The sequence below is a fragment of the Notechis scutatus genome, chromosome 1, assembly GCF_049901735.1.
Source record: "Notechis scutatus isolate UNSWTSFEM ecotype Mainland chromosome 1, rNotScu1.2, whole genome shotgun sequence".
In the NCBI taxonomy this organism is placed as follows: Eukaryota; Metazoa; Chordata; class Lepidosauria; order Squamata; family Elapidae; genus Notechis; species Notechis scutatus.
In genome coordinates, this window is record NC_142009.1 from 179506109 (window position 1) to 179515572 (window position 9464).

General features: G+C 38.6%; 1 long non-coding RNA gene across 1 annotated transcript; it reads left to right on the forward strand.

Annotated features, from left to right (window-relative positions):
• Positions 1 to 3713: 3713 nt before the first annotated feature.
• On the forward strand, positions 3714 to 6157 carry LOC148133118 (uncharacterized). Its single transcript, XR_015747091.1, has 2 exons — positions 3714 to 3951; positions 5978 to 6157. It is a non-coding gene; the product is annotated as an uncharacterized LOC148133118 (long non-coding RNA).
• The last annotated feature ends 3307 nt before the right edge of the window (positions 6158 to 9464 follow it).

Genomic DNA, 9464 nt, shown 5'->3' on the forward strand with positions numbered 1-9464 from the left:
CTTTCTCAATTGTGCTAATATCAGATATGTAATGTGGGTTCCAGACTGATGAACTGTATTCAAGTATTGGTCTAGCAAATGTTTTGTATGCTCTGGTTAGTAGTGTGATATTACCAGAGAAAAAGCTACGTAGGATTAGGTTAACAACTCTTAATGCCTTTTTGGCTATGTAGTTGCAGTGGGCTCTAGCACTTAGATCATTAGAGGTGAGTATTCCAAGGTCCTTTACAGAGCTTGGGTCATCAACAAGATCTTGACTATTCAGCTTGTATTTTATTTTCTGATTTTTTTTGCCAATATGTAGGACAGAGCATTTATTTGTTGAGATTTGAAGTTGCCATTTGTTTGACCATTCTGATACATAGTCAAGATCTTTTTGTAGGGTAGCAGTATTGTCTGTGGTATTGAACAGCTTTACATCATCAGCGAAAAGAACGCAATTGCTCTTAATATGATCACAGAGGTCATTTATGTAGAGTATGAAGAGAGTTGGTCCTAGAACACTGCCTTGGGGGACACCACTATTGACAGGTACAGAATTTGATAGGACGCTCCCAATTTTGACCATTTGTTGTCTGTTTGCCAGGAATGCTTCTATCCAGTTATTCAGTTGTCCAGAGATACCATAGGATTTTATTTTTAGGAGTAGTTTGTCGTGTACCACTGAATCAAAGGCTTTACAGAAGTCTATGTAGATTGCGTCTATTGCTTTGCCCTGGTCGAGTTGTGTCGTCCATATGTTTTTGCAGTGTAAGAGTTGCAGATTACAGGATAGTTTTTTTCTGAAACCAAATTGTTTATTGGAGAGTAGGTTGTTTGTCTCTAAGTGGAGGATGATGGATTGGTTAATAACTGATTCCATGACTTTACAGGTGACGCAGCATAAGGAGATTGGTCTGTAATTTTCAACTAGGCTTGGGTCTTCCTTTTTGAAGATGGGGATGACTGTGGCTTGTGACCATAGGTTAGGCAAGGAGCTGGTCCTGAAAGATTTTTCAAAGATTATGCTTAGAGGTTTGGCTATGGCAGTGGATAGCTTTTTTAAGAAGTAGGCACATATTCCATCCGGTCCAATATATAGAGATGGTTTTAGATTGCGTAGTGCTTTTTCAACATTGTCTTCTGTAAAATCGATATGTATTAGATCATTGTTGTTATCTGTGGTACGGCTAGGAAATACTGGGCATGATCCATTGCTGTTTACAAATACTGAGCCGAAGAATGTGTTAAAGATGTTGGCTTTAATGGTGTCGTCGTTGCAGTCTTTACCATCAGGTCCTATCAAAGGTGGGATGGAGCTTGAGTCTTTTAGTTTGTTGTTTACAAAATTGTAAAAAGCACGGGTGGAATTGGTGCTTAGAAGGTTTTCCTCTTGTTTAATGTGATAATTGGTGCATTCGGTCTTTATCTGGTGGCATAAATTTTTGTATCGGCTTTTGAAATTGGCAACGTTACCAGATTTGTTTTTCCGCCAGAGTGATCTCTTTTTGGATTGAAGTTTCCTTATTGTTATGGGTAATCTGCTTTTTTGTTTTGTTTTGGGAGTTGTTGTTGGTACATATAGTTTGATGACTCTTTTGACTTCAAGTAAAAATATGTTGTAATGGTCTTCAACAGTATTGCATCCAGTGAATAGAGATTGCCAATCAAGGGATGAGAGATCGTTGTCTATAAGATCATAGTTGCCTTTTTTGAAGTTACAATTGGGGATTACATCATTGTGGTGATTTTTGTGTGGGCGTATGTTGAGACAAAAGTCAATCATATTGTGGTCACTGCTGGAAAAGGGTTCTTTAGTTTGTATTCCGTAAATTAAATTCAAACTATTGCAGAAGATGAGATCGAGGCAGTTGTTTAGTCTAGTGTTGTTGGTTACTAGTTGTTCCAGTCCCAGATTTGTAATAGCATTGTAGAAGGTTGTGTGTATGATTTCAGTTGTACATCCATTTAGGGTCCAGTCAATATGAGGTAGATTGAAATCACCAAGAAGTGATTTAATTTTTAAAGAATTTAAAGTGATACACACAATTAAAGAATTTAAAGTGATACACACAATCATAGTCTATATATATTATTTTACCCAAACTAAGTTAGGTAACCATGTTATCCCTAACAGCCTTCCTATAATTTATGAAACAAATATTTGGCTTTCTCAATTGTTCATCCTGCCTCAGCAATAATTAGATAGCAATAAAGAAACATGGCTTATAAAATACTGCTATAGAAATATATATTTAGTTTAGTACTGTGATTGTGGATATTGCCTTTAACAATGTCTTGTGGGCTGTTATAAATCCAATCATTCAAGCAGTGTGACTTGATTTAAATTATTAGTTATTAACAATATTTGAATTGTGGAGGTTTTAAGACAGAGAATGCAATAATGTCACAATTTGAAGCATGGATTTGAATGGTCAACAAAGCTATGCATGTCAGGCAAGGTAAAAGAAGTAAACCATTACAAGCACAAGCAAACATTCAATTTCACAATATTCTGTACTCACAAGATGCTTCACAACTCAGAGTGATCAGATGCTGGAAACACAGCCCCTGTCACATTTTAATAGCTTCATTCCAGATTGAATGATTATTGTAATTAAAGAAACCTGAGTGTCACCTGAAAAGAAGCTTCTAAATTATAGGCATGAGAGGTGATGCAAAACCAGGTATCTAAATACTTGACAGTCCAGAGGAAGACATGAAATTCAGAGTTTATACTGTGGATAGCTTATTCAAATATAGCTATATAATGCTTCTGATTAATCTGACATAGCTTTGTTCTTTGCAAGATTTAAAGAAACCAGCGGTCACTGCTGTGATTCATTTACCAAATAAAAAAAGAACTTTACAATTTTGCATCTTTTCAAAAATTCAGCTAAGTTGAGAAATAATAAAAACTAGGTAATCCATGATCCATATATTATATGTGGAAATATATGTATTTCCACATATAATATAAGGTGCCACTGTTTCCCCTCTCCTTGCAACCCTTAGCAGAGCCCCAGTGAAGCCACCCCCCTCCTGCCCCCCTCCTCCTCTTGTTCAGTAAGCATAGATCACACCTATTGTTTTCTGTGGTGCAAAGAAACCCCACTTTCTGATCCTCAATGACATGCCTGACAACAGAACTTCTATCTCATTACTAGTTCACTCGAGAACTGTCCAAGTGTTCTAGCAAGAAAAGAGTATTTTCCTGTATATTACAGCAGATAATCAGTAATCACTCATCTGGACATGGCTGCTAACCTTCTAGAATCTCTTCCATTTCCTTCCTTCCTTCCTGTTCAGCTTCACTAGTTTTGCAAAATAATTGCCCTTGTCTCCTCCTTTCATGGGACTGAAGTTCTGTCCCATGAAAGCAACAATTCATGGCTTATTACTGAGGGACAGTGAATAATAAACTGGGAGTCAAGGTTTTTTTTAATATTGGCCCATTTCCTCTTACCTTAATGATGAGGCAAAAGCACATTACCCCTGTCACATGAATGCTAATTACATTAAACATTAATTCAATGAAATCTTATTTGTATTATGTTGTTTCTCTTATTTCTTTTTGTGTTTTGGGCACAGCCAGAGATGGAATAATTGAGGTGATGTACAAATAAAATAAAATAGCAGAGGAGTTAATATTATGCACAAACTGGCAAGAGGGTGCCAGCAGAAGGAGGGATGTTGGGCGAGGCAGTGCTTTAAGCCAAGCAATGTAGGAAGATTACTCATAAATAAACAAGAGGAACGGCTATTCCCTGTGTAGTGCTTTGCCCAGCTGGAATTCAATTCCTTGCAGCTATGAAAGGGAAAGAAGTAGCTTGGAGAGGGATTTAAAAGATTGAGGAGGAACAGTGGGCAGCCAGCATGAAGAGGAGAAGCTGGCAAGTTTCATCAGATACGATACAGTGCATTGAACTGGATGGGACAAGAGAGTAAAAATTGAAGAGCTGGAGAACTGAGGTGGGTGGATGGGAAACAAAGGAGGGATGAAGTAGTCAGGAAGAGCAGTGGCTGGGTGGCTTAATATTGTTACATTCTAAGCCCCTGTGGTTAGATTGGCAGCCAGTAAATTCAATAAATAAATAAAGAGCATGAGGGAAACCAGCTACATACGATTTTATAGGTGTTACAGTAGACATTTTGCCATGTACAGTAGACATTTTGCCATTCATACTCTACATAAATGACCTCTGTGATCATATTAAGAGCAATTGCGTTCTTTTCGCTGATGATGTAAAGCTGTTCAATACCACAGACAATACTGCTACCCTACAAAAAGATCTTGACTATGTATCAGAATGGTCAAACAAATGGCAACTTCAAATCTCAACAAATAAATGCTCTGTCTTACATATTGGCAAAAAAATCAGAAAATAAAATACAAGCTGAATAGTCAAGATCTTGTTGATGACCCAAGCTCTGTAAAGGACCTTGGAATACTCACCTCTAATGATCTGAGTGCTAGAGCCCACTGCAACTACATAGCCAAAAGGCATTAAGAGTTGTTAACCTAATCCTACGTAGCTTTTTCTCTGGTAATATCACACTACTAATCAGAGCATACAAAACATTTGCTAGACCAATACTCGAATACAGTTCATCAGTCTGGAACCCACATTACGTATCTGATATTAGCACAATTGAGAAAGTCCAGAAATATTTCACAAGAAGAGTTCTCCACTTCTCTACTCGTTGTAGAATACCTTATGCCACCAGACTTGAAATTCTAGAACTAGAAAACCTTGAACTATGCCGTCTTCGGTCTGATTTAAGCATGGTATATAAAATCATACATTGCAATGTCCTACCTGTCAATGAATACTTCAGCTTCAACCATAACAACACAAGAGCACACAATAGATACAAACTCAAAGTTAACCGCACCAAACTTGATTGCAGGAAATACGACTTCAGCAATAGAGTGGTCAATGTCTGGAATACTCTACCCGACTCTGTAGTTTCTTCCCCAAACCCCAAAAACTTTAACCTTAGACTGTCTACTATTGACCTCACCCCTTTCCTAAGAGGTCTGTAGGGGGCGTGCATAAGCGCACCAACGTGCCTACCGTCCCTGTCCTATTGTTTCTCTTATTCTTCTTTTATTTTTCTTATATGTACCCATTTCATGTATTCACAACTATGTATACACTTATACTTATTATCTTGTAAACAATTGGCAAATCAAATAAATAAATAAATAAAATAAATGACAGAAGAACAGTTGCATAGCTTATATATGTATTCTGCCTTTGAAAAGCAAGCTTTGTCTGTTGTGCATGAATTGTTAGTGTCAAACAAACCTGTTTGCAGGGCATAAAGAAGTAAATCGCTAGCTTAGGGTTATTTAAAATGTGTGTGTCAGTGTGATATACAGCAACACAGTCTGTAGATTGGTATGGTTGTTGGTTTTGTAATACAGGTAATAAAGTTGTTGTTATCTGTTCCAAATTAGAAGTTGAATATATATTTTTTTCTTACTGAATACTCCAGGAAAAGTTGAAGGTTCCACTTTCAACTTTACAAAGTAGGAAATGTAGCCCACCTTCCCACTGGTTGAGGCGTTGGCCACAGGCTTTATTCAAAGTGAATGGAGAGCTGCAAGGTTTCTGCTTAGAGTATCTCTGAAAGGATCATATCAAGAACAGCTTCTATTTAAAACATACGTGACTGTGTATTTATGTATGCATTGAGCCTTAGAAAAGCTGTAGGTCAGCAGTGTGTGTGTGTGTGTCTGATATTTTTATTTTGTCAAACCACAATAGAAACATGTGGGGGAGGAACAATGAAGCAAACTGAGTCAGAATGATAGCTGCAAGTCTATTGCATGTCTATTGTTCTGCAGGAAATTCTACTAAAATCATTCAAAGCCTGTTCTTTAAAAAAGGGATATTTTGCTTGAGTTATACAAAGTGTATAATTTTAATCAAGCAACTTCTTTACCTTTCCATAGAAATGGTTGTGTAATAACATTTCTCATTCATTGCAGGATATGATCTTTGTATTCTTTCTTACTTTGGCAAGAATGACCAGAACTATGCCACAACAAGCTATGAAATTGGAACAAGAAGCTGGACAAGATGATATGACAGGTTTTAATTATTGTCCATCCCTCTGATTTATAGCCTAAAGGTCATTCACATTTTATCTGATTAAAAGACAGTTGTGAGTTCCTTGTCTCTTTCAGTTATTTGGGCTTCTAAAAATCTCTGCAAGTCCTGAGCTAATGATATTTGCCATATCATGTTGCAGCAAAAACTCCTTTTTTGATTCCAAAATCTGCTTAGTCAGTGTTTCAAAGTTTTGAGTGTTGCAAAATAGCATTCTGAACTGACAGTGATGCCAAGTTCAAGAAAATCCATATGAATGGCACCATCTGTGGGCCCCAAAAATGGCGAGAGAAAGCCTTGGCTTGTTTTTTCACAAGGGAAGTTTTGTGATACTATTTTATGGACTGAATACAGTGAGCCGATATTTTATAATTTGTCATATGATGAAATTGCTCACCTTCATTCTGGTAGCCTGACAAGAGTTTCAGCTTCCTGAAGTTTTCTTCCCTGCCATCAGGATGGGAGGAACCCACCTTGCACAAATTTTTTCAATATTGAAGAACCTCAATAATGTGACCCACATGTTCCTAAGACATCCCTTTGAATGATCCACCAATTGTTCTTAATTGCTTCATCAATCTTTCTCACGCGAGCTGTGTCAGTTCTAGTCCCAGTCCACTTGGTTCCACTCAGCTCTTCTTACTTCATCATCTTAATGTTTTTTTGTGGCCCGGGGATACTAAGGACTCACCTTTACACAATCACCACCATCAACAAAATGCATAGGGATGTGTGTCTGAATTTCAATTGGAGGAACTCTTTTGGCAGTCAAAAACTGATAACAGTGCATTGCTTAAAATGCACAGGCAAATACAGGTAGTCCTTGACTTACCACCACACTTGTGCCGAAACTTTCTGTTGCTAAGAGATACCTGTTAAGTGAGTTTTGCCCCATTTTACGACTTTCTTGCCACAATTGTTGAGCAGTCACTAAATGAACTGTTGTAAATCAAGGGCTGCCTGTATTTACTGCAGGCTTCCATTTCACATAGAGGAGTATCAACGCCTTTTCTCCCACCACTTCCTGCCAACTGCAGTGAAGGAACAAAGCTTCTAGCACAGCTGTATTGCCATCTGTCGGTGACTTATAACATTTGAGGCATTATTGTACATTCGACCCTCATATGTTCTTTTCTTTTTCCTCAACATTCACTTTTAACTTTATAGAAGTTAAAGTAATCATAGAAATATCCACTGTCCCACATTTTGGTCAATATGGCACTTTTAGAATTTTGATTGCATCTTTAATATATCAACTGCATGTACCTTATAATTGATTAGGCAACTGTCCGTTAGTTTTGAAAGTTAGCCTTTAAAAATTATAGCCCATACAGAGTAGCATGAGCATACTTAGAATATAACTGGAGTTAGGATGAGGTTGTGGTATACTGGCCAAAATATTCCCAAACTTTCAAGTCTGTATCTTCACTGTTAGCAATGAATGCTGCATTTGGAATGGGTAGGACTAAAGCTAATAACCTCACCTGTTCCTTTTTTTTCTTGCTAAACATTATTACAGTAAATCCTTAATTGAACAAAACCATGATGGGCCAATCTGTGAATAACCACTGGGAGGACTGAGATTTGAAGGTTATGGCCAGGAACATGAATTAATGATTGCAATAAAAGAAAGAAAACAAGATGTGCTGTGTGCCAAATGAGAGGGGGAATGCATAGCAGACCTCCATAATTTGCACTGACTTTGCTGATAAATACTTGCAGAACAGGAAAAGTGAAAGTTTAATTATGAATGAAAGGGCTAATGCGATGTGATTTAAGAGCCGTGGTGGCGCAGTGGTTAGAATGCAGTATTGCAGGATAATTCTGCTGACTGCCAGGGGTTCAATTCTCACCAGCTCAAGGTTGTCTCAGCCTTCCTTCCTTCCAAGGTCAGTAAAATGAGGACCCAGATTTTGGGGGGCAATATGCTGACTCTGTAAACCACTTAGAGCAGGCGTCGCCAACCTTTTGGACTTCAGGGACCACCAAACTCATAATTTTAAATCCCGCAGACCACTAATATGAATTTTGACTGACGGTGGCTTACTGATGTTGGTGGGAGAGGAAGAGAGAGAAAGAGATCTGATCTAACCTTGGAGGGCTGGCGGTGATGTTCTCTCTCTCCCTCTCTCTCTCTCACACACACAGAAAGACACACATAGACACCCTCCAAGGGAGCCACATTTCTTCACTAACCTGCTTTTCAGCTCCATTCTCAGGGGGGGGGGAGAGAGAGCGGGAGGGAGATGGTATCCTGTGATCCCAAATAAAGAACAATTGATCGGTAGGAAAATGGGGTGACAGATTTTCCTGCAGACTTTTTTTAAAATTTTCCCAGGGTCTCTGCCTGCAGCTTCCAACTCCCTCAAACTCTCCCAGAAATGAGTCTTTGCCGGCGCAGCCTCTTGAAGCAGGATGCCTTGAAAGATCCCAAAGACTCATTTGGGGGAGAGAAAGAAAGACTTTTGCTGCTTTCCTTGCATGCAGCCAAAAGCAGAAGAAGAAAGAAGCGGAAAGAAGCAGCCCGGTAGTCGGGCGAGATGCGTGGGGCAAGTTCCCCCCTCCGCCCTTTCCACCCTCCTCTCAGTACCTTGTGTTGTTTGCAATGCAAGCGACACAAGCCTTATGTTCCCGCACAGCCTGGATTAATTGCTTTGAGGGTGACATTTCTCTGCGGACCACCAAAATTTTCTCGTGGACCACCAGTGGGCTGTGGACCACCAGTTGCCAACCACTGACTTAGAGAGGGCAGTAAAGCACTATGAAGTGATACATAAATCTAAGTGCTATTATCAGAAACCATGAATTGGTGTTGTTAAAATTCTGACTGAAAAGATAGAAGAAGGGACAGTAAAGCAACCCATGCACCATGGCATTATGCCAGGTAGGGGCTCTATAGACCATGTTATTTGTTCTTCAGCAAGTCATTGAGAGATGAATGAATTCAAGAATGATGTCTGAATCTGAGTAAATTTACTGTATATTCGTATAATGATAAAGAAACTTTATGTATTTATTTTGCACAAATATGAAGATTTGGTTGCTGAATGCAAAAAGAGTGGTATATGAGGGAATACAATCTCATCTTCATCTTCTTATCAGTACCTTTCCAGATCTTTCTACTCTGCAAGCTATTCTTGCTTCCACCAGGTCCATACACCAATTCATACATTGCTTTTGTTTTTTTAAACTTCTCAACTTTCTCCTTTTGAGGAGCTCATCCATTCCATGTACCTACCACTTCCATTTCCTTTTCACAGGCCTTTATTGATTCTATCTATGTGACCAGACCATCTTATTTTTGCCCTCCTTTTTCTATCCAAGCTAAATTTAATCTCTAAACTTGCTGTTTTGAAGGGCATCTTT